Source organism: Crocodylus porosus, unplaced genomic scaffold, assembly GCF_001723895.1.
Source record: "Crocodylus porosus isolate Cpor-Errol unplaced genomic scaffold, CroPor_comp1, whole genome shotgun sequence".
Classification (NCBI taxonomy): Eukaryota; Metazoa; Chordata; order Crocodylia; family Crocodylidae; genus Crocodylus; species Crocodylus porosus.
In genome coordinates, this window is record NW_017728906.1 from 113,689,844 (window position 1) to 113,715,722 (window position 25,879).

At 42.4% G+C, this 25,879-nt stretch overlaps 1 long non-coding RNA gene across 1 annotated transcript in view; it reads right to left on the reverse strand.

Moving 5' to 3' along the window:
• The window catches only part of LOC109306413, a 920,948-nt gene that overhangs the window by 121,320 nt on the left and 773,749 nt on the right, over positions 1–25,879 (reverse strand). The window contains exon 2 of the long non-coding RNA XR_002099982.1: positions 15,051–15,057. This is a non-coding gene — a long non-coding RNA (uncharacterized LOC109306413). The remainder of the gene's footprint in view (positions 1–15,050; positions 15,058–25,879) is intronic.

Here is a 25,879-nt window from a genome sequence, read left to right on the forward strand (position 1 = left end):
ACCACTGTATATGAAACACCACTAATATGGTATATATGAATGACAGTAGTTTGTCTATAGGCTCAACAAGCACAAGCGTTCTTCTCAAAATCTTGGAGAAACATGATAATGATTTGTTCAAGACTCAAAGTAATAACCAGGGATCCAGGTTTTCTCTGATTAAAAAAAATCCCCAATTTTGAAGTAAAAAAAAGTAACCCCAGATCCACACTTTTCCATTATTTATATATATATATATATATATATAATGAGACAGGCTACCCTGGAACAGTGGGGGAAATATATATATATATATAAAATCATCATATATGTGTAATCATCATAGAAAAAGCTTATTCAACACACACACAGCATTTTCTATGATGATTACAGGAGGAAAAGCCAAATCCCTGGCAATCAAACCAAAACGGTCTTATTTAAACATAACAAACAAAACATGTTAATAGATAAATAATTTCCACTAGTGATTAAGAAAAATGCAATCAGACATTCCATTACGTGATAGAGTTTATTTTGCAGTTTAAAATTTAATTTATTTTAGACATTTTTCTATTGGTTCATTAATTCTATGCTGTATCTCATCCCCTCTGTATATCTGTCTTTGTCTTCCACTGCAAGAAACTGGCATATGCCTGGCTTTATTTGTAAAGAAAAGAATACTTAAAAGACTTTTCACATTATTTTCCTGTTGCATTTATCACAAAAAGATTGCCAGTATAAGAAAAGTATTTTAAAACACAATCTATATTCACACCAACACTATGTGATGTGTCCATTCAAAAACAACAGTTTTGTTTGCTATATCATATTATAGCAGAAACCATTTACCCCCAAACTATTCTAACTATTAGGGTAAATACTACAGTCTTCTACATAGCCAGGGTATCCTATTGTATTCAGATAAAATTAACCAAAGCAACTTGTGCCTGCCAAGCTTCAAATAGCCACCCATGAATGGTTTTCACTCTGGTGGTAGACGTCAAGCGCCTTGTGGACTCGTGTTGTCGCCCAAGTAGTTGTCTCCCCCTCGAGTCACCAACCCTGATCTCTCCTGCCATGACTTGTTTTTCCTCAATAGGTGAGGTTGTTTGTAGTGTGCCCGTGGTTCACCCGGCAGCCATCCACAGGGCTCCACCACTCCTACACCCCAGCCCCATGCTTTCTTCAGAGCGTCACCTGTCTGTTGGTTTCGTCCCCTCAGTAGGGATAACGCATCTTGGCATCTAGGTGTCCACAGGCCACAGCCTCATTCACCCGTGTGGGCCTACCCCTCGTCCCCCTCGTCTCTGCCCCTTCCTTCGGGGAAACACACAAAAAAAAAGGTATACCTTCCAAGGCTTCACCTCAGCCTCACTCCTTGAGGTACCCGCCCCCTTCCCTATGCTCCTCCGTCTGGGTTAACAAAATAAATGTAACAACAAAATACCTAATAACAAGCCATACCCTGATGTAGCAGTTCCTTGCCCCCTTTCTATCTCTGGACTCTGACTGGGATTGTATCATGTTACCCCTAACCCATCACCTCCAGTCTTCACTCTTGTCTGCCCATCAATCTGGCTGAGCCCAGCAGCAGTACCTGCCCCGACAGTAAACCCCTCAGGGCTCTCCTGGGGTCTTCTCCCCCTAACAGAGCTTCCTCCATGCCCCATTGTCCTGGCACTCCCACCTGGGTCAGCTCTACCTCCGTGTTCCACTCTAGCCATGCCTCTGGCCTGTGTGTCCGTTGGTCCCTCTCCATCCCATGTGGGATCCCATCAAATGCTATGCCTTGTGCTGCCAGTGTCTGTCCCTGTTTGCCAGGCTCTGTGGGTTCCTCAGGGAGAATCCTTTCTGCTGCTGGCAGTGGCTGCACCTCCTCTCCCTTGCTATCTGTCTCCTCCGTGGCATCAGCCACCATTTTTATCTTCACCGGCCAGCGTCTGACTCTGATGTCATTGGTCGGCCGTAATTGAATAAAAAGGTGGCTAATGAGCCACACAGGCTTTTCCTTCCACCCCTTGCATGCTGTGTCTCAAGCTGCTGGTAAGCATCTTCCATTTCTTTGTCCCCTGGGACACAACTAAATTATTTAAGAGCTGAAATCGTATTTTCAAAATGGACTTAGGCACTTAAAATTTTATTTGACTGAAAGTCAGTGAGTGTGTCTACACATGCTATTAATACAGAGCAATAAACCCCAGTGCATATTGTGCCAAAGTTTATTGTTCTCAGGTGTGCCATTTGAATGTGCACCTGAGACCACACTTGTGGAGCTGAGACAGAGCAGCCCCAGGTGGCAGGGGGATCTGGGGTCCAACCTGGGATTGGTCCAACCTGGCTCAGTGTGTGGCAGAAGGGCTGGCTTGGGCACAAAGATTCCCCAGTGTGGGGCTAGCTGGCAGGCAGCCCCCATACTGAAGCGCCCTTATGCCCCACCCAGATAGGGCAGCATCTACATGTGTGCTGCTATGGAGTAAAAAAAACCTCAACACCAGGTGTGACAGCTGAAAATTATATCTGTGTGATAAAGGTGCTTGCTGAAGGCTCTATGAAGATTAGACCAAATGTTTTTTTCTGTCATTTGCTTAAATTTTAAGCTTTATGTTGTTGCTAAGAGCCTAATTAATGTTTAAGATATAGTAAGGTCTTGTATGGTAGGTCTTACTACCTGCAAGCAGGACAGCAAACTTCTCCTGCTTGTTCCCCATGCTTCTTGCATTAGTGAAGAGACACCTTAATCCCCCTGAGAGAGCCTGGCCACCCCCCTCCCACCCCCCCTGTCCTTAGAGATAACTGTTCCCTTGGTATATACCTGAGCTCTTACCAGGAACAATGGCCACAAGCTGAGGGAGGATAGGTTTAGGTTAGATATTAGGAAAACTACTTCAGTGTACGGGTGGCCACAGTCTGGAATAGGCTTCCCAGAGAGGTGGCGCTCTCACCTTCCCTGGAAATCTTCAGGAGGAGCCTGGATAGGCACCTGGCTGGGGTCTTATGACCCCAGTGCTCCTTCTTGTGCATGGCAGGGGGTTGGACTTGATGATCTGTCTAGGTCCCTTCCGACTCATTCTGACTATAATTCTATGTAGTCAGGCCTAGTAAATTTAGCAAAGCCTTGAAGTAGTAAGGCTCTGTGGCGTAGTTAAAATTAATCTTACCAGAAGAATGCAAGGCTTGTACTGCTATTGGTCAGTCTAAGGACAGTTGAAGTAAAAAGAATCTGAATGGCTGTAAGTTATTACCACAGCTCAGAAATTATAAATTGACCGGCACATCTAGAAATCATTCAGAAGAAAGATGTAGCTCTGTGAAAGAAGTACTGATTTAAGATTAGCTACTGGACTGGATTAGTGGGCCCGTGGACCTTGAGGAGCCCAAGGACTGAATACCAGGCTCCTTCCCAGTACCCCTCAGACAGCACTGATCAGGGACACCTGACTTTGGTGAGCTTTGCAGAAGAGAAACTTGTACATCAGGCATCATAGGGGACTGCCAATAAGTTGCTGATAGGAATTATTATTGTCTGTCTCTTGTTTTTTTCTCTGTGCATGGTTGTGTTTTTGTTAAATCAATAAACCTTTCTTACCTTTCTACCCCCAACCATACTCTCAATCCCGAACCCTCTGCTGGTGGCTGGGACAATAGGGTAGTACTTTTGTTTACAAATATGACCCTGCTGTGGACTTTATTAGTTTCCTGTGGCCTAATAGGACCATAGGCGTAGACGCAAGACATTTATTGTATAGCTAATTAGCTAATCAGTAAATGTCTTGTGTAGATGTGCCCAGTGACTCCTAAGATATTTATGAATTTTTGCCTTCATATTAAATCTCTCACCTTCTCCATGTTATATCACCCCATGTCCTTCTATTGTAAGATCACATGGGAGGGGACTATATCTGTAATTTGTTCTTTGTGCACAGTGAACAACAATGTAATTTACAGTAATTAAATAGTAATAAACTAGTGTAATTGTTAAGTACCAAAGAAGTGTCAGGGCTTGGGGGGGTGTGGGGCAGGTGATATGTATAGGTGGGGAGAAGAAACTTCAATCAACAAATGCTTTGGTCAAAGACTGATTCTACAAATTTTCAGAAATTAATCCAATAAAAAAAAAGTCACATTTTCTTACTTCAGAAAGGAACATATACCCTTATGGGAGTAATAAAACTCAAGTAAAAAGACTAATAGGCATAGATTCTGGTTTTCTCTAATAAAAAAAAATCACGTATAAAAAAACCCCCCAAATCAACATTTTTCAGCTCAGACTGCCACTCTAATTAAAGTATCCACGTCGTGTGTATCCATTTCCCCGTGCTTAAAAGTGGCGGGGGAGGACCGCTTAAACTAAAGTCTGTTCAATAAGCTTTAGATAAAGCACCACCCACTGTCATTTTTAAGTGCAAGGATACCTGATACATGACGCAATTACCATGCTCCACCAGACTTGACTAATGGAGTCTGCTCCAAGGGGTGGAATCCCAGTGCATCGGAGCAGTGCATTGGAGCAGTGCATTCCAGTACATTCCAGTGCACTGGAGCAGTGTCTCTGCTTGTGTATAGGAGCCTGGAGATACTAAATTTAATGCACATTAACTAAAGCAAGTTAATGCACGTGTGACACACCCTGATCAGAAATCTGTTTCACTGTGTGACAAGTGCTTGTGCACACACCTTTCAGAAGCAAAACTGAGGGTGAGAGAGTCCTCTCACATTTTAGTCTAATAGCCTAGTGTTTAAGGCACTTTCCAACAGAGCAGAAAACCAAGACTACAAACAGATGTCTCATTTGAGAAGGTCCTGATGAATTTGAGTCAAGGCCCAGGACAAAACAAGATCAGTACAGCCATTTATACATGTAGCCCTTGCAAGCAGCATTGCTGCTCAGTGGCCCCAGAGAACACAGCCTGATAAGCTTGTCCCTGGAATGAATGGACAGTAACTTGAAGGAGAAGCTATTAAGTTACAGATAGAACACTATCCTGGGGAAAAAAGTGTTAGCTCATTTTATTTTTCATACTTCACAAGTACTCAAAGTGGGACAATGGATTCTACCTCTGTAGGATTATGGAACAAAAGGCTGGTTCTGGGAAGAATTATGATGCATCTTTACACCCCAGTGTTCTAGATCTCCCTCCCACACATTGATGTTTGACCTACATTAATTGCTTCCTAACCAAATATACTGGCTAAGCCACCTACAAACCCTCTCTTAGTTGGTGGTTCTCCTTCCTTTGTGTATTTTCAATTTTATCTGGTCACTTTGGGTAAAAATATTAATTCAATACATTTTACTCTGATCACAATCCATGCAGCTATGAAAGACTGAATTAGATTCTTCCTGACTGACACATCAATTGTAGAATTAAATTCCATTTGCAAGGCCATCTGTGCAACCCTTTGTATTCAAAGTTTTCACTTGATTACCAGAGTGCTGTCACAGAAAAGAAAAACAGATTGGTTGGCTTTAACTAAAGGAGACATATTAGGGCAAATATGAATTTTTAGAAGTGCTTCATATTAGTCCATCTCTGCTCTTAGTGGAGACAACAATAAAATTGCCTGTAGTTTTAAATGGAGCAGAGTTAAGCGAGTTATAAAGAGTTATAGAAGGACACTATTCAAGTATAATTGGGTGCATCACTTAGGCCTACTGAATCTTTATTATGGCTGATTATCCGTAAGCCAGAAAAAAACTAAGCTTAACTTTAAATCCCAATGAAAATGAGTCAGTAGAGCTGAGATTTAAACTTGTAAATTTAGATAAATTGATGGAGATTCACTGAGACAAAATAATTGTGGAAACATTAAATAGCACTTAACAAAATCACGATTCAGAGTGGAATTGTGCTTCAAATGTTGAATTTTTTTAAATTATAGGTCTATTTGATATTTGTTTCAAAGCATGAACATAATATAAAGATAGCAAACACCACCCACTGTTATCAGCAAATATCTAATTCTGATGGTAAAGAAACGATAAGTAACATTTTTATCCTACAACAGGTAATATCATCTTCCTCAAAAGTCCCAGTAAGATGAGATTTGGACAGCACTCTGAAATTCAAGAAATGTGAACTATTGCAAAAGAAATCAGTGAGTTTAGAAGCTCTGAAGGACTCACAAAGAGCCAGAGCATTTTACATGTAATCATATAAAATAGTAGTTGATAAAAAGTGTATTATAGGTTCTTTTTAAAGACGAATCCTCAAAGTAAATGAAACCATATAATCAGTATCTGGAGTAGATCACATAATCATAGAACATTAGCATTGGAAGGGACCTCAGGAAGCCATCCTGTCCAACCCCCTGTTCAAAGCAGGATGAGCCCCAACTAATTCATTGCAGCCAAGGCTTTGTGTAGTCCAGTCTTCAAAACCTCCAGAGATGCAGATTCCACAGCTTCTCTGAGTCACTTACTCCAATGCTTTAAAAACCTTGTCATAAGAGTTTTTTCTTACTCTATCCTAAACCTTCCTTGCTGCAACTTGAGATCATTGCTCCTGGTTCTGTCATCTGCCACCACTGAGAACAGTCTAGATCTATCCTCTTTGTAAGGTAGTTGAAGGCTGCTTTAATCCCTTCTCAGACTTCTCTTCTCCAGACTAAGCAAGCCCAGTTGCCTCAGCCTCCCCTCATAGCCCCTCAATGGAACTTAATTGTGGAATTGGTCCTTACTGATGGATATTTGTATTCAGTTGTTTGACATTAGACCTTTTTAAGGGCAAATTTAAAAAGAAAAAAAAAGAGTCTTCTCAACATCAGAAGTTTTAAGAATGTGATTTTTAAGAGCATTTTTAAAGCCCTCATTCTATTAATTGTATTTGGCAGTTGTATTATAATTTAACAGTCCTTTTGCCATTGAAACTTATTTAAGTTGGGTTATTAGATATATATGCACACACATAGCCACATAATTTTTTTTCTGGAAAATATTTCTAAGTATAGACAGGGAATACTGTTTGCTTACTGTTTATGTATAAGGTAGCTCTTGTATTGCCAGTGGCTTCAATAAATAGTCAAAGAATTATTATGCAGTTACTGATGTTGTCACAAGAGTGAGATACATCAATTGTCCTACCATAAAAGTATCTTTAGACACTGGTAATTTAGTAGTAGTGTTTACAATGCATTGCTATTTGGAAGATGATAAATATGTTGCCAACAATGTTCATAGGAAGGTTGTCCCATTTCAATTATGTTGGTATAGTTAAAGTACATACATCCTATGTTGGGAAGGGTAATAAGCTCTATAAGTCAAACACTTACCACATTAACATGTTCAGATACCACTAGTATAAAATGTCACACTCCTAAATGGCATAGTACACTGATACAGAAACTGTGTTTAGGTCATGTCTAATTAAGACAAAAAAACAACAACAAATCTAAATGAAACACTCCCCTCCTCCTCCCTGAAAGGCTTTCAAACTATAAAACAGCATTGGAATAGAAGAATGAAGAATAAACACAGCATGAAGATTTTATAATGGTTAATAGACACAGCTAACCAGATCTAAAGTGTCTTTGAGTATTTGAGAGAGCCTTCAGAATCTTACACTGCTGGTCCACAAAGGCTTGAATTTTTGATACTTCTATCAGCATTTCACTGTTTATTTTTCCTTAAAGTTTGGATTTGTGCTTGCATGCCATTCTTTTCGTCTTTTTTGTTCCAATGATATACTAAAATTAAAGAAAGTACTTCTCTTTGATGTCAAGATATCCATTTTATGATTTGGCTGCAATTTTTCTCTCTTAATTAGCAAGTTATTGCAGCAGTACCCACTATTCAAAGAGCATACACAAAAACTCCTCCTTAGTATTCAATTTTTTCACGTCTCAGGCTCTAGTACTATTTGTACTGTATTACTGCTTAGGTGTTTCAGACTTGGAGCAGGAGCTTATTGTATTAGACACTGTAAAAACACAGATCAAAGTGACAAGCCCTTACCACAAAGAGCTTACCCTTTGAGTGAAGATTTTACATTGTACAAGTCTCTTTTTTCTTCTGTCTTTGACCTACAGTCACAGATTTTTCACATTCTCAGGTGCTGATTTTTAATGCACTTAATTTTCCAAATTCCATAAGAATTTCTGAAAATCTCAAACATAAACCAGCATTTTAGTGCCTGCCTAAAATACGGCTCTTACAATCATAGTAATTAAAGGAGTAGATGTTGCATTTATTCTGGAACCTATTTTGGGGCCTTCTTACTTGGTAATTTTGGCAAGCTCCTGCAGCTCCTAACACCTGGATTGCCTGCACATTAACACCTGAAACTAGCTTTAAGCACTCTTTAAGCAGCTCAATGTTATGCTACTCCTGGGCAGGTTTAGCTCTGATCTGTGTTACTCAGCTTGTATTACAATAAAGGTATCCGACTGTAATTTATATTGCTGTAAAAAACAATGGAAATGATACTGGTATAAAATTATGTGTCTGCACTCATATTTTGTCAGGTTGTAGAACAATGATCTGGGACCAGTTTGTTTTGGAAAAACAGACTGTAGGCTGCTATAATAGTACCCATGACTAGGTAGTGGGTGATCAGGTAGTAGCTTAAAGTGAAAGCTATCGTAAAATATTTAGTTGAGTAGACTCATGCTATTGACAGACAACATATACACTAGTGTAATATGCACTTTTATATGGTTACTAACCATTTTTCACAGGGTAAGTACGTGTATTAAAGTAGCTGTGAGTGTCTTGAATAATGTTTGTTTTATTAGACCAACAAGATATCTGCCCAAAAAAATCTTTAATTGCAAGCTTTCAGGTACAAACACTCTTCATCAGGCATTGGAGAAAAGATACTGCACCTGCCTTTGTTTCAAGGAAATTTGCATCATTGCAGAAACTCACAAGAGGTGAGAGATTCCATACCAGCTATGTACTGCCTGCCCAGAGGAGTTTTCCATCTTTTGACTCCTCTGTAAAATACTGTGAAATATGAACTTTAATTTTTACCCAGGACAACTTTTATAATCTTTTCTTCAATGCCTGATGAAAGCTGTTTGTTCCCAAAAGCTTGCAATTAAAGATTTTTTTTTTCCAAAAATCTTGCTGGTGTACTAAAGATATCATCTCTACTACAAGCCATGATTGCTGTTTCCTCTAGACCAATACAGCTACAACCTGGATACCTTGAATAACGTTTGTAATTGTATTGAAAAAAATAGTATGTGTTTAGATAAATAAGCACTAAATCATAATTCCTGTGTACAAAGTGGTAGAATGAAGGTTGTAACTTTCACTCCAGCAGTAACTAATTTTTGAATGCTTAACCATGTCCACATGGTCTATGAATAGAGTGGCTTTTCCCCTTCTTTTGATGGAGCATATTTGTCATAATTATATTATTATAATGGTATCCATACAATTATATATAGATAGGCAACAGTCAATCCTCTGGATCAGGGTGTATGCCTAAAAGATCTAGCCAAGTACCTGATGAATTAGCTTGTGGCTGAGAAGCCCAATTTGAGAGCAACTCTGCTTGTTACAAATTTCACAAATCCATATGTTGTCTGAACTGGAGTCCAAGTTTCTCACTTCACTTCTATCCTCTGGATCAAAGCAACTTCACATTGTTCTGCGCCCAGTGTCAGATCTTCCCTCCAGTCAGGCAGGATTCTGCCTGCTCCTCCAAGTTTTCTACATTGATGCTGAACGATATCAATTTCACATAATTTTTACACAGGTCATAGTACTGCCGTAAAGGACAACCCCACTTTCTAGAGCTGTTTCAAATCTAACTGTACAAAATATTCTTGGGGATACCGTCTCCTTCCATTCTTCTAATGTGGCTGAGCTATTGCAAACTCCTCTTGTTGATAGTGAATTCTAAATATGTCAGTCCCGCATGCTCTAGCACCTCTGTTTGATATTTTGTCTTCCCACTTTATTTACAGGATCTTACACAGGCATCTCATGTGGAAGCTGTTTGATCTCTTGATGTGCCTAGCATATATAGCCTATGTTTCTAAAATAAAGAGCAGGGCTAACAGCATACAAGTCTCATAGATTTGCACCTTCACCTTATTTAACAGGTTGTTGTTATTCCATGCATGCTTCTGTAATAGGCCAAAATTCTTAGCAAAATTGAAACAAGACAAAGGGTTTTGAAACTGCCTTGAAACAAAACGAGGGCAGTCAAAATGTTTTGAAAGTTTTGAAATGTTTCGAGTTTCGAAGCTGAAGCTGAAGCTGGGCTTGCCTGCATGGAAACAGAAAGTAAGGAGAGGGAGGGGAAAGACAGGTGAAGGACTGCTCTGACATTGATCGTGTAGTTGGCCAATGGCTGTGATCCTTTCCTGAGGTCCCTTCTAAACCCAGTGCTCTGGGGGAGAGATGGCAAAACAGCATAAAAAGCAGCTTTGTTTCAACTGGGCTGCTTTCTCCCTTGGGGACTGTTACTGAGATGTCTTCCAGAAGCTCAGCAGCATTAGACAACAAAGACTACCACTCATTTCCTACTTGCTAACCTAGCAAGTGGGATTCAGCAATACATTTTGCTTTCTTTCTGTACCCTTTTATTTTCTTATTATATCCATCAATTGATTCCTTTCAATTTATTCCTTCCTCAAAATCCTCTTTTTGTTTAGTCTATTTTGATTCTTTTCAGAACTGTGCTTTCAGTGTGCATTCCATTCACTGTGCAGGGAAGCACAGCATAATTATATTGCATACGATAATATAGAATTTATATAGGAAAACACATACATATATGTATACATTTCTATTTTATTTATTACATAAATACATACATACATCACATAAATACACATACATACAAGTATCTTAATATCTACATATATTACATAAACCATGATAGATAATATTAGAGAAGACGAGACAGATTTTCCAGCATACCAAGGCAAAGACACTATGAGACATACCATGAAACATGGTGGAAAGGCAGCTGGCAAGCCTTCAGGGAGGGGTGGAAGAGGAGGTAGAGGGAGAGATGTAAGTTCCCCCCCTGCAAACTGAGGCTCTTTGCTAAAACAAGTAGGCATGAGGCTTCCACTAGTACAGGCAGCAAGGAGAGGGAAGCTGTGCCAGTACCACTCCCTGTGCCTGAGTCTGCACCACCTCTAAAAGCACCAGCCATAACCCCCCCGCACTACCACCATGACAACAAGCAGCAGCACCAACACCAGCATAACAATCTCCTAGACCCTCATTTCACTTCCCATGTTGAGTCTTCCTGGGCCAGAGGAAGAGCTGGAGCTGGAGCTGGAGCTGGAGCTGGAGCTGGAGCTGGAGCTGGAGCAATTCTAGCAAGGGCAATTCTGGGGAAGGAGAGGGAATCATCTGAGTTCGTGCTCCATGCCCAAGTTTCCCCTAGAGCCAGGCCTCCTTCCTCCGAAGTGCCTTGAGGTTGAGGTAAAGGTTGCAGAGGCAAGCAGCTCAGCTGAATCTGCTGCTCCTCTTGTTGTGTCCGCTTCTCCTGTTGCTGTGCCTCTGCCTGCTGAGGAGGGGGAACTGCAGCATTTACACATGCACCTGCAACCCAGAAGCAAGTGGGAAGTGTGGTCTGGGATAATTTTGAGCTAGCAGATGATCCCACATATGCTATCTGCCTGCTCTGCCAAGTCAAAACCAGCTGGGGCAAGGGAACAAGACACATGAACACCACAGGGATGCTGATGCATCTCTGCTGGCACCACCCCATTGCCCTTGCTCCTCCTCAGCTTGGCACCAGTGGGAGAGTGCCCAAAGGGTAGTCCCTTTGTCACTCCAAAGCTCCCATCCCACCAAATTGGAAGCAGGCCACCCTAGAACACTGGGGGAAAGGCAGCAAAAAAGGCGGATGCATTGCAAGGGTGAGTGAGATCACCCAGAGCACTGGGGAGATACTTGTTGTCAATGACCAGCTCTTCTCCTTAGTAGAGCACCCAGGATTCAGGTGGCCCATGGTGCCCTATGTGGGGAGTACTTGAGGGTGGAGCTGCTCAAGGCAGGTCTGCAGGTGGCCTTACACTTCATCTCAGACATCTGGAGCAGCTGGGGTGGAGATCATACATACCTCTCTCTGACAGGGCATTGGTGCGACCAGTTAGGCCATCAGTGGGCTCTCCTTCAAGCCAAAGTGATGGATGAGTCCCACACAGCAAGGGAGATCATGATGTCCATGAACAACTCGGTGTAGCGGTGGCTCATTGGGCAGGGCAAGCTCACCTAGATGTTCATGGTGACTGACAATAGGGCCAATATGGTCAAGGTGGTCCATGATGCCAACTTTGGCAAGTTCCACATCATTGTCAGGGATGCCTTGGAAGGGGATAGGGCTGCCAGTGATAGTGCCAGCACCACCAGCAAGTTCATTTCTAAATTCAGGAAGGTGGCAGGCTACTTCCACCAGAGCTTGAAGGGGGGCAAGATGCTGTGGGACAAACAAGGAAAGCTGAACATCCCACAGGACAAAATCATGCAGGATGTGGAGACTTGGTGGAACTCCACATGCCTGGTGCTGGAGAAGCTGGTGGAACAACTGAAGCCCATCCATGAGATGGCCTTGCTTGGGGAGATTGGGATCAGCATCCCCCTTAACAGAGCTGAGTGGGGTACTATCTCTCCACCAAGACCCTCAGTGCTGCTGATGACTTCCTTAGCCAGGTGATTCCTATAGTGAGGGAACTTCAGAGCCAAATGGAGACCATCCAGGGGATCAATGTTCCTGGCTGGAGCAAGCCACTGCCACCAGATGTGCAGGCACTGGTGAGGTGACTGAAGGAGGTCATCAGGAAATGGCTTGATCCTTTGTGGTCCAGTACAGTCCACATGCTGGCTTCCATGTGTGACCTGAGTGTGAAGAGTAGCATATGCAGCAGCCAAATCTGCTGCGGGAATGTGGAAGAAGGGGATCCACTGTCCTGTGCCAGCACACCATCCACCAGCCAGTCTCCTCCTCCACCACAGGTGCTGCCAATGTGGGCCAAGGGCATGGCTTCCATGGTGGGGTCCAGAGGCACCAGACCTCACTATCAGGCAGGTGGCACTCAGGCCTTGGTGGCTGCCTATCTCAACAAAGATGTGAGTCACTGCTGTGCGACCCCTTGGACTACTGGGCAAGCCACAGCCAGATGTGGCCAGATTTGGTCACAGTTGCCTGGGAACACCTGTCATGTCTACCAAGCAGTGTTCCAAGCAAAAAGGTGTTCAGCATTGCTGGGGATGTAGTGACACCCCACTGCACCTACTTGAATCCTGGTTTGGTGAAGCAGCTGGGGTTCCTGAAGACTGACTTCCCACTGGAGATTCCCCAGCTCCAGGAGCAGATGGAGTGAATGCCACCCTCTTCACTCCTTCTGAACCTATTTCTTTTTTTCCATTTTTTAAAAGCCACTTAATGCCCCACTCTCAGAGCTGGAGGGGGCACTTACTACATCACCAGCCAGCAGGGAAAGAACATGTCCCTGCTGAGCTTCTATGCCAGGACAAACTTGGAGGTATGAGCTGGGGCTACCCAGAATGAGAAGGCCCCAGGTTCTGGACATGACCACTAAAACTGCACTCTGCCATGGTTAGGAGGCCTGGTGGGACTACTGGTGGTGCAGCGGTCCCAGGAAATGCAAGAACCAAAGATTCCTGTGGTGAAAGTGGGGCAGGAGGCACCATAATGTCCAGCCACCACACACACACAGTCCTGGCTGGGGAAAGCCCAGATCCATCTGGGCCTAAGGCTTACTGGTTGAAGTGGAGTTGTGAGGTTCCAGGTAAGCTTAGCTTAGCTGCCTGGGATGCCAGCTTTCAGGTTGAAAAACCCTTTGTCAGGCTGAGGAAGCACCTGCAGTTGGGGTGTGTGCTGTTCCTGTCAGAAATAGTGAAGAAGCCAGAGGCTGGCCAGGCATGCAATGCAGGCAAGAAAGCCAGTCAGTGAAAGTGAAAATGGAAATGGAGGCATTGGGGGACGGGCTGGGGTGAGGGGGGAAGGGGCATGTAACAGCATGGGTAAATGTGGAGAGGTACTTGGGGAGTCAGATGTCCAGCAGGTTGTAGTGTGTCAGAATCCCAATGTCTATACTGAGTCCATGAGTTTCTGTACCTAAGAGGTTGATGAAGTGCAGTTCATAGGTTTGTCTGTGAAAAGTGGTTTGTAAATCCTCTTTGAGGATGAGGTCTGACAGATTGGAAACAGGTGGTGTTCTGTTCTTGTCTTTGATAGCTCTTTGGTGTGCACTCATTCTGGTTTGCAGATGTTGCTTGGTATGTCCACATTTTTTCCATCAAGGCACTTGGTGACCTGATGAAGGTATGTATTGTATTGTGACAATATCTCCATACTGGAGATAATGTTGGCAGGTTTTGCATATCTTGTCATGGCATGGCCTAGACCCATTCAGTGTTTTTTAGGCTATAGGAAGTTGGCTTCTGGTGATGAGGTTCGTGAGGTTCAGCGCTTGTTTGAATTTACAAACTGCTTTTCACAGACAAGCCTATGAACTGTACTTCATCAACCTCCTAGGTAGTAGGTACAGAAACTCATGGACTCAGCGTAGACATGGGAATTCTGACACATTACAACATGCTAGATATCTGACTCCCCAGGTACCTCTTTACTTTTACCTGCACTGCTAAATCCCCCTTACCCCACATTCCAGCCTGTCCCTCACCCCCAATGCCTCCATTTCCATTTTCAGTGACTGGCTTTCTTGCCCGCATTGCATGCCAGCCTCTGGCTTCTTTACTATTTCTTCCATCCAGGAACAGCAGACACAAAAATTGCAGGTGCTTCCTCAGCCTGATGAAGGGTTTTTCACCCCAAAACCTTGCTAAGATACATTTCTGTAACTATTCAATTGGTCTACTAAAAGATACCAGATTAGACTGACCCAGAGAAGCTTGTCTGTCAGTGCCATGTCCTTAGACCAACACCCCTAGCACCTGTCCCCAGTCAGCTGACCAGAAGGAGGCAGGGTCCTGGGCACATCTAAGCCCCAGGGCTGGGGCTGGAAGGGAGATTTCTCTAGCAGCTGCTGGAGAAGCAGCTTCTTCAGGAAAGGAAAGAAAGGCTCTGCCACAGTTTGGCTGCCTGAGATGCTGCTAGTGCTACTGTGCTGCTTACTTATTACCTGTTGTCATGTAAAGTGGTGGACCAGGCTGAGGATGTAGGGGAGGAGGAGCCCTCATTAGGGCACACTACTGTGTTGTGTAGAGACCCCAGCACCAGTGAGGGAGCACCTTAACACATACACAGTCACATATCATGGGTTTTGCTTATCAGCAGCTTGAGGTGCAGTTTCCCACAAACCCCTGCACATATCTCCTTGAAACCTGGCAGACTTCATAGCCTCATAAGGGGTTACCATTCCTGCAATTTTCATCCAAATCTGCCAAAAAATGACAAGGTTATAGCCAGTATCATGCTTCCCCATTATAGCCTATGGGTGAAACATCAAAACAACGTTGAAACAGTAAAACTGTTTCATCGAAATGATGTGGTTTCAAAATGAAACAAAACTCAAAACAAACACTGTCCCATCAAAACAGTGAAATGGAAGTTGAAATAAAATGGTGCTGTTTCGCACAGCTCTACATATACATATACATATAGCTATACATAGTGGTGTTTCATTTTAATCATGGAAAAATGTGGATTTGGGGTTACTTTTATTAATCCAAAATTTGGGGATACTTTTATTATAGAAAATCAGGATCCCTCATGATCACAGTCTTCTTAAGACTAATTGTGAACCTGAAGTTCTAGCATGACTTAGAAAATCTGCCCAAGAGATTTTGCAAGTAAGATTGACTATGGGAAACCAAGGCTACATCATTCAGAAACAGGAAATCTCTCAGAACCAGCTTTTCCACTTTGGTTTTCACTCTAAGCCTTGTGATGTTGAACAAGCCTCCATCTCATCTGTTTCAAAGATAAATGCCATCATTGCTGCTCTTGAATGCATGAAGAAACAGGAAAGGAAATTAGATGTTAAAAGGGGCTAAGACAAACCCCTGTCTTACCCCGTTGTTGATGTCAAAGGTGTTTGATTCTTTGTTTTCATAAACTACAGTTACTATCATACCTTAATAAAATGACTGAATGATGTGTAACAGTTTTGGAGGTGGCAACCAATTTCTTCCGAGCAGTAAAACACTCTGTCTGTTGTCTGTACTGAAGGCTTCCATCAGATTGATGATGGCTATGTACAGTGATATTCACTTTTCACTACACTTCTCTTGCAGTTGCTTGACCAAATAATCTTTTGAAAGGTGGAGCAACATCAGCAAAAACCAGACTGACTTTCAGGCTAGAGTCTTTCACTTAGGAGATTACAACCTAGGGAGCACAATGTAAGTGACAACTTTTCTGATGATGTTCAACTGTGATATGCCTCTGTAGTTATTACAATCACTTCCACCCCCCTTATTTCTGTATAACTGTACAAACTGAGCATCTTTGAAATCTTGCAGTTCTGCTTTCTCTTTCCAACAGAGCAGTAAAACTTCATGGAGCTCTCAGAGTATTTCATCATTGGCATATTTGTATATTTCAGCAGGCAAGCAGTCATTGCCAGATGCCTTGTTCCTGGGGATTGATTTAATGACTTACTGCAAATCTTCTATGTAGGCCCATTTTCCAAATCCATCATAACTTTGTACAGCGGGAATCCTTCAAGCTCTTAGTGTTTCATTTCAGTCTTGCTAGAGTAGAGAATTCCATACTATTCAATCCTGTGTTTGTTTATCAGTGATGACAGTTTCATATAAGTCTTTTAGTGAAGCTGTTTTCTTCTTCATTGGGCCAGTTTCTCATTTGGTGCCTTCGTACAATCACAGTGGTCAACTGCATCAGCTGCTTTCTGAATATCATCACAGAATTTTAGCCAAAAATCTTGGGCTCATTTTCTAACCTCCTTTTTCATTTCTTTTTGAGCCTTTCTCATCTTTTACAGGGTTCTGGTGTTTGGAGATTTCTTGTAGATGGTTAACACCATTCTTTTGTTCTCAACCAGTGGTAGAAGGGTTTCAGAGTGCTCTTTAAACTTACATTATTCTTGTGTAATTATCAAGGATCCTAGTTTTCTCTGATACCCCCCCCCCCATTTCTGATTAAAAAAGTAACCCCAAATCCACATTTTTCCATGATTAAAATAAAACACCATTAAACATATATCTATATTTTAGTGTTTTATTTTAATCATGGAAACATAAATTTTGGGTTACTTCTTTTAATCCAAAAATCGGGAAGTTTTTTTTCCAGAAAAAATGAAGATCCCTGGTAATTATATAATAAGATACACCTAAATAATTATATAATAAGATACACCTAAATAAGTTTACTCTGTACATTGAAATACAGTTCAAGTGCATAATTTTAAACAGGTTTCACATATAAGGTCTCTACTATGATATTTAAATGGTTAATGGTTATTTAAAGATAATGAGACAAATACCTCAATAAATAAAATACAGTTTACATCTTTCACGGTTATGCTCTGCACTTCAATAATAAAGCCTTTTATCAGGTAATCAGAATCTCACAGAATGGGGATTCATCCATACAAGTTCAGTTAATATTTCTGGACTTGTATGAGTATCTCAAAAACACTGCTTTGTGGATTGCCAGTTCATACTATCACAGATTTCTAGGCCAGAGTTGTTTAACCCCCGGTCCACAGGCCAGATCCAGGCCATAACTCCATGTTGTCTGGTGCACAGAGCTCTCCATCGGCCCAGAAATTTGGCAGCAATGGAGCAGTGGCACCACTCCCCTGTTGTCAAATTTCTAAACCCACGGAGAACAAAATTCATGTGTGCAGGACCAGATTGGAGTGGTGTCAGGCCCCAGAGCCCAATCCCAGTGCATGAGGGCTGTGAGAAGGTGGTGGTAAGTCTCTGAAACCCCAGCCCAGTGTGCAGGAGCTGGGAGAGTATGGTCTTGGGCCGCCAAGACCAAATCCCAGGACCTGGAGTGGGTCAGAGGGGGCAGTGTTGCACTCTGAGACCCAATCCTGGCACCCTGGGAGTTGGTGGGTGCAGTAAAAATCCTCCAAGACCCAGTCACAGTGCATGGGGCAGGGAAGGGACAGATATAGGCCCCAAGGTCTGATCCAGATCATGGACTGGATCTACACCATTCGTCTAGGTTGCAGGGTCAAAAGTTTGATCATCACGGTTTAGTCAATGAGCAGGTGGGGAAAGGAAAGAGAACAAATATAAGAATTAAAGTCAAATTTGTAAGTCTTTTGAAATTTGTCACAGACTTAGAATGCGATGCAACTTGGTATAATTCAACATTTCCACAAATAGAGACAGGGTGTTCTTTTTTATGTGTCTTCTCTTAAGATGAAATACACAATAAAATAAATTAAACTTTCAGATGTTTTTCACAATAAATAAAAGATCATAGAATCATAGAAAATTAGGGTTGGAATGCAACCTCCTGCTCAAAGCAGGACCACCCTCAACTAGATTATCCTAGGCAAGGCTTTATTTATCCAGGTCTTAAAAACCTCCAAGGATGGAGTTTTCATAACCACTTGGGGTAGCCTGTTCCAGTAATTTACTACTCTCCTCATGAAAAAAGTTTTCCTAATATGTAACCTAAACTTCCCATGCTGCACCTTCAGCCCATTGTCCCTCGTTTTGTCTTATGCCACCACTGAGAATAGTCTAGCTCCACTCTCTTTGGTACCACCGTTCAGGTACTTGAAGGCTATTATTAAATCCCCTCTCAGGCTTCTCTTCTCTAGACTAAATAAACCCAGATCCCTCAGCCTCTCCTCATAAGTCATGTGCCTCAGCCCCTTAACCACTGTTGTTGCCATCTGCTGGACTCTCTCCAATTTCTCCATATATTTTCTGTAGTATGAGGCCCAAAATTAGACCCCCTTCCAGATGTGACCTTACCAGTTCCAAATAAAGGGGAATAATAACTTCACTAAATCTACTGGCAATACTCCTACTAATGCCACACAGTATGTCATTAGCCTTCCTGGTAATAAGGGCATACTGTAGATTCATTTTCAGCCTACTGAACATCCTAACCCCTAGGTTCTTTTCTGCAGATATGCTGCTTAGCCAGTCAGTACCCAGCCTATACTGGTTCATGGTATTTTCTGTCCTAAAAACAGAACTTTTCATTTATCTTTAATGAACCTCATGAGATTTATTTGGTCCTATCCTCCAATTTGTCAGGTTACTCTGAATCTGAGCCTTACCCTCCAACATATCTATGACTTCTCCCACCTTGGGAGAAACTAGTGAGGGTGCTTTTCATGCCATCTTACAGGTCTTTGATAAAGATATTCAACAAAACCAGCCCCATGACCAAGCTCCTGGGCACTCTACTTGATAATGCCTGCCAACTAGACATCAAGTAATTGATTACTAGTCTATGATCATGATGACACAGCCAGTTTTCTAACTATGCTTACTGGCAGGCCCTGCAGCTGAGGAAGGATGCCACAGAAACCAGGCAGAAGAGCAAGCTTCAGCAAGATGCCCCAACCAATGGAGGGTACAAATTGTTCACATCAAGCCCAAAGCCATGACGTGCATCAGTTGCTCCATCAATAGCCCTGCGCAAAAACTATATCAACCTCACATCATCAGTGGATGAGGCATCCACATCTTCAACATTGAGGACAGGACAGGAACAGCCACCCCCAACAAAGAAGCAATGAAGGGTGATTGTTGTGGGAGACTCCCTGCTGTGGGGAACAGAAGATGCCATTTGTCATCCAGACCCTTTGTTCAAGAGGTCTGCTATCCTCCAGGAGCCAGGATCTGAGATGTAATGGCAAGGATCCAAAAGCCAGTCCACTCTATGGACCACTAGCCCATGCTCCTTGCCCATGTGGGCACCAATGACACTGCAAGAAACACCCCTGGGACAATCATGATTGACTACAAGACCATAGTGGTGAAGTCAAGGAACTAGGAGCACAAATAGTCTTCTCCCAGTTAGAGGGCATGGTTGTTGGAGAGAGGAGTGCATCAAGGAAGTCAACCAAAGGCTTTGGAGATGGTGTCATTGTGTTTGTTTTGGATTCCTCTACCTTGGTGTGCAGTTTAATGGCACTGGTCTACATGTAAGAGATGGTATTCACCTCACAGGCAGAGGGAAGAAGCTCTTCTCTATGAGAATCACCAACTTGCTGAGGAGTGCTTTAAACTAAGCATTTCCTGGAGACCACTACTATATATAAATCCTCTGCTGTACATGACCCAGGAGAGGATAGTCTCATAGGGGACATCCAGATGAATACCAACACCCTGAGACACCTGCATAGTAATAGAAAACCTAAGGCAACTAAGGATGAACTCAGGTGTCTTTATGGGAATGCCAGAAGCATACGCAATAAACAGAATGAGCTGGCACTCCTTCTAGCTGATTAGGAATTTGACCTCATTGGGTTGACAGAGAGCTGGTAGGATGATACATATGACTGGTCAGTGGATATTGAGGGCTATAGGCTCCATAGGAAGGATCAGGTTGGGAAGAAGGGAAGAGGGGTGGGCCTCTATGTGAAAGAGTGGTACCCCTCCCTGCAGGTCTCATTTGATTGCAGGGAGAGATCTCTTGAGACCCTCCAGGTCAAGATACAAGGGGGCCAAAATCAGGCATTTTCCAGGAAACTGACTGGGGCTGTCAGCACTAAAGACCTGATTGTCATGGGTGACTTCAACTACCTTGACATCTGTTGGGAAGACCATTCAGCCAGCTCCAGCAAGTCAACCAACTTCTTGGCAGCTATTTATGAACTGTTCTTGAAAGGGCTGTGGAAGGACCAACTAGGGGTAAAGTCTAGGCTAGGAATTCTGTCAGTAGAACAGAAGTCCTAGACTTTAGAGGTCCTCAAGGAGCAGTTTTTAAGCACTTGGAAGAGAATAAGATGATTAGCCAGGCTCCTGATTTTCTCTGATTAAAAAAAAAGTCTCCAATATTTGGATTAAAAAAGTAACCCGAAATTCACACTTTTCTGTGCTCAAAATGAAACACAGATTCACAGAATTTTAGCACTGGAAGGGATCTTGTGAGATCATTGGATCCAGCTCCCCTGCTCTAGGCTGGAAAGACAGGGTAGAAAAGCAGGCAGTAAGCAATAGGATGCAGTACAACAAGGACAGCTCAGAGTGCTGCAAGTAGGGTGCAGAAAGATCCAGCACACCTACTGGCTGGGAAGTGACCCTCTCAGCAGCACAGAAGTGGAAAGGGATCTTGGAGTCATAGTGGATGCCAAGATGAACATGAGTTGTCAGTGTGACAAAATCATCAGCAAAGCTAACCACACTTTATCATGTATCAGCAGATGCATGACAAACAGATCCAACGTGGTGATACTCCCTTCTATGTGGCATTGGTCAGACCACAGTTGGAGTAGTCCATCTAGTTCTGGGTGCTGCACTTCAAGAAGGATGTTGATAGACTTGAGAGGGTCCAGAAGAGGGCCACTTATATGGTTAGAGGTCAGACTGATCATCCTGCAGTTCCCTGGGTCCTCTCTCCCCACCCCATCTTGAAGATGGGTACAACATTGGTCCTCTTCCAGTCTTCTGATATGTCTCCTGAGTGCTACTCATTTTAATCAAGGAAATATGTGGATTTTTTTTGGATTACTTTTTTAAATCCAAAAATAGGGGATTTTTTAAATCAGAGAAAACCAGGATCCTTGCTGGGAGTGTGTTCCAGATTCTAGATACCCTTATGGAGAATAAATTTTTCCTTATGTGTAGCCTACATTTCTCCTCAATTAACTTGTACCCACTGGTCCTTATCTTTCCATGGGGTGCCCTTCTGAAGAGCTGTTCCCCTAGATCTTGGTACACACCCCTGACATACTTGTAGGTACCTATCAAGTCACCTCTCAGTCTTCTCTTACGCAGACTAAACAAACCCAGTTCTGAGAGTCTTTTCTCATAGGGCCTATCACCCAGGCCTCTAATCATATGGATGGCCATTCTGTGTACCCTTTTGAGCTTATCCACATCCTTCCTGAAGTGTGGTGCCCAGAACTGGACACAGTACAACAGCTGTGCCTTCATCAACGTCAAATAGATGGGGAGGAGCACCTCTCTGGATCTATTTGTAACACTTCAGCTGATGCACGCCAAAGATCTATTTGCTCTTCTGGTGACTTCATTGCATTGTTGACTCATATTCATTTTCTGGTCATCTGTCACCCCCAGGTCCCTTTCAGATGCAGTGCCAGTCAGTGGACTACCATCCATCTTATAGATATGGTGAGGGTTCTTTCTACTTAGATGAAGGACCCAATACTTGTCCCTATCAGGCCTCAATCTGATTGCATTCAGCCCATAGGACCAGTCTTTCAAGGTCATCCTGGATCCTTACCCTCTCCTCAGATGTTCCCGCATTACCCCACAGCTTGGTGTCATCCACAGACATAATCATTGTGCTTTCTATTTCCTCATTCAAGTCATTGATAAAGATGTTAAAGAGTATGGGTCCAAGCACCGATTCCTGGGGGCACCACTGGAGATGGCCCTCCAGGATTACAACTCTCTTGGATCAGCCTCAGAGCCAGTTGCCAACCCACCTCCCTACAGACTTCTCTAGGCCAGTACTCTCTGTCGGGGAACAGGGCCCCAAGGTCACGGTGATCGGGGTGGCAATCGGATATGAACAAGTGGGATTACTGGTGTGGAGTTCAGAGGAAGGGACATGTAGCAGATAACAACAAGGTGGGTTTATTTTAACTTACACTTTGATGAAGCGTAGGTACGATATTCTTCAGTTACAGTATTAACACATTAAACAACAAAGAACAACGAAGGGGTCTGTTGGCCCACGAGGTTCCCCGACAAGACAAGCCTGTCGGATAAGTCTCAGGGCTGGTCAACAGCTCATAAATGGGAGAACACACAAATTATAACAAAACTGTAACTCGGTGTTGATCCGTGACGCCAGTCCCGTCAGGACAACGATGGGTAGTCAAAGGAAAGCCGAGGTCAAAACCGGAGAATGCAGTATTCAATAGAAGGATGAGCCAAATCTGTAGTTGGTGAAAACAAGCAAAATCAGTCCAGAGCCAGAGAAACAGTAGCCGGGTCGAAGAATCCAAATCGCAGAAATCATAGAGACGTAGTCAAAACCAGAAAGTACACAGTTCGTAACCGGAAGATCAAACACGAAAAATAAAGGTAAGTCGCTGTGCGGACTCAAGAATGGAACTGGGAAATTAGATTCCAAACTCTCTCTTACTAACAGTCCCTGCCTAAGCAGCCTCTGCCTTCAGATAGAGCAGTTCCTTTCTCTCCTACTGCACCAATGACACACACTAACGCCAACACTCACACACCCACCAATAGACACTAACCCACACCAAAGGTGGGGGTCAGAGAGCTTTTAAAGTGACCCTTCAGCCAATCAGGGTGTCTGGTTGGAGGAATTTTCTAGACGCTGACATCATGCTTATAACACATTGAGCATGTGCAGGTCTGAGCTTTATATGGCAACTGAGCATGCGCAGGGCTGAAAGTAGGTCATGGCTGATTGACATCTCCACAGGTCACTCAGGGGGCATGTGCTGAGCACACTGCGGAATTTTCCATGACTAGATGTTATCTGCGCATGACTGGAAACTTAACTTCTGTGTTGCCAGCATTCCTTAAGATTTTGTTAGGACACTCTCCAGCTTAATTGAGAGATTTTCATGGGAAACAGTATCAAAGACCTTGCTGAAGTCTAGGTAAAGATTCCATGGGCAGGAGGTCCCCCATGGGACCTTATGGGACCTCCCCAGGGAAGGTCCCCAAGGACTGGAAGAGGGCCAATATTGTGCTCATCTTCAAGAAGGGGAGGAGGGAGGACCTGGGTAACTATGGTCCAATTAGCCAAACTTCTATCTCAGGGAAAATCCTGGAAAAATTCATTAAGTTGTCTATGTGCTATAGGCTTTTAGAAGGTAGGATTTTAAATGACAGCCAGCATGGCTTCATCACAGGCTGGTCTTGTCTTACCAACCTCATCTTCTTTTAGGATCAGGTGACTTACCACATGAATAAGAGACAGGAGGTTGACATTATATGTCTTGACTTCTGAAAAGCTTTTGATCTAGTATCCCACAATGTTCTCATGGGAAAAGTGGAAGACTCTGGAATTAACTACAAGACAGCCAGGAGGGTAGGAAACTGGCTATGGGGCAGGACCCAGAGAGTTCTAATGAACAGATCTGTATCATCTTGGTGGGAAGTTGCCAGTGGTGTCCCACAGAGGTAAGTGCTTGGTTGTGCTATCTTCATCAAGATGTCTATAGATCTATATCTAGACCTGCTCCAAGATTTTTCCAGGGACTGAGGTGAAGCAGACTGATTTGTAGTTCCCTAGATTCTAATATAATATTGATGGCATTTCATTTTAATCATGGAAAAATGTGGATTTGGGGTAACTTTTTTTTAACCAAAAATTGGGGATTGTTTTAAATCAGAGAAAACCAGGATCCCTGGTGATCTCTAGCCACCCTTAAGGGTGAACCTGGTGAAGAGGACTGTTGTGTCATCTGAAAAGGAAAAAAACTTTGTTTAATCTTTAAAATTAAGGTAGAGGAATCCATTGAATAAATGAGTCAGGCTTCATCAGCCAAAGTTGGACTATCAGAACAGGTCCTTGAGCCTGAGGAGCAATACATATCTTAACTCAAAGGAGAATATGGTCAGCTCATGACAAGGGCTATGAATACATTTTTTCCATTGATGGTGAAACTTAACTGTGATCTTTATTTTGTGTGATCTTTTGTGTATATTTTGCATCATTTGTCTTTTCTTCCCCACTTTTCACTGGGATGAATAGATCCTATATGCTGTGAGTACTCTCTCTTCATTTCCCTCAGATGTTTTTTGCTCTTTAGGTTCCATTTTCATCACAAATTGACTTAATGGCCACGGGTACATTTTCATGACTTTTTAGAGGATTTTTAAAACAAGGTTCATTGAAAGGCAATGTATTTTTGGTTTGGTCAATCAGCTTACATATTAAAGGAAAACACTGTGAACGATGTAATTGTTGTTCAAACAGTCTGCAAAGTTATTTCATTCAAAGTAATATTTTTAATAAATTATTCTTTTAAAAGAAAGAGAAAAAGAATAAGTGAACAAACTTAATGTTCCTATTTTGTTTTTTCTGTTATCCATAATAGTTTTAGTATGCTTTTATTTCCCCTGATATTCTGCGAGAGCAAGTCAGACAAGATGATAGCACTTGAAAATTTCCGCCTGGGCTATATAACCCTTAAGGAGATATACTTAAGGACTTATATTTCCATTTCTTTTTCGCTTTTTCAAATAAGCCTCACTTAATTTTTTATATATTTCTGAAATCCTTGCTTACTATATTTGACAGCATAATGCCTATGGTGATGACAATTTTTTTTATTACAGCTGCTTTGTCAGTGCAAACTTGTCCACCCATCCACATTCTCTCTATACAGTAGTGAAACTCACAGTATATCATGTCAAAAGTTATCCTCAGCTACTGATAATGGTATTACAGCCTTTACACACAACAAAAATGACTGTCCCAGAACTCTTGATCTCAGTATTATCTTCAAAAAGTGCTTCCCTGGAAGTCACTGTAATCATGATGTGAAAATCTCTTTGAACACCAGTACTGAGCTATAAGTGAGTATGATTACACTGTTTTATTCCCTCTTGCTGTTTCAGGGACATTACAATAATATCTTTCATCAGGTCATGTTTACCATCTCCAAGAGGTTAACTTCTAAGATAAAGCAGTAAGGTTTGTGTTCTTATATAGCATTTTATACAGTTTTTGATTTGGGATATACCACCTAGATTGTCACAAACCATCAGTGGAATAGCACAAACAAGAGATATTATAGTACATGACTGAATCAGTGTGGATCATTGTCTGCTGAGAAGACTGACAAATAAACATAGCAGAAATCCCATAAGATTTTAAGGTCTTCA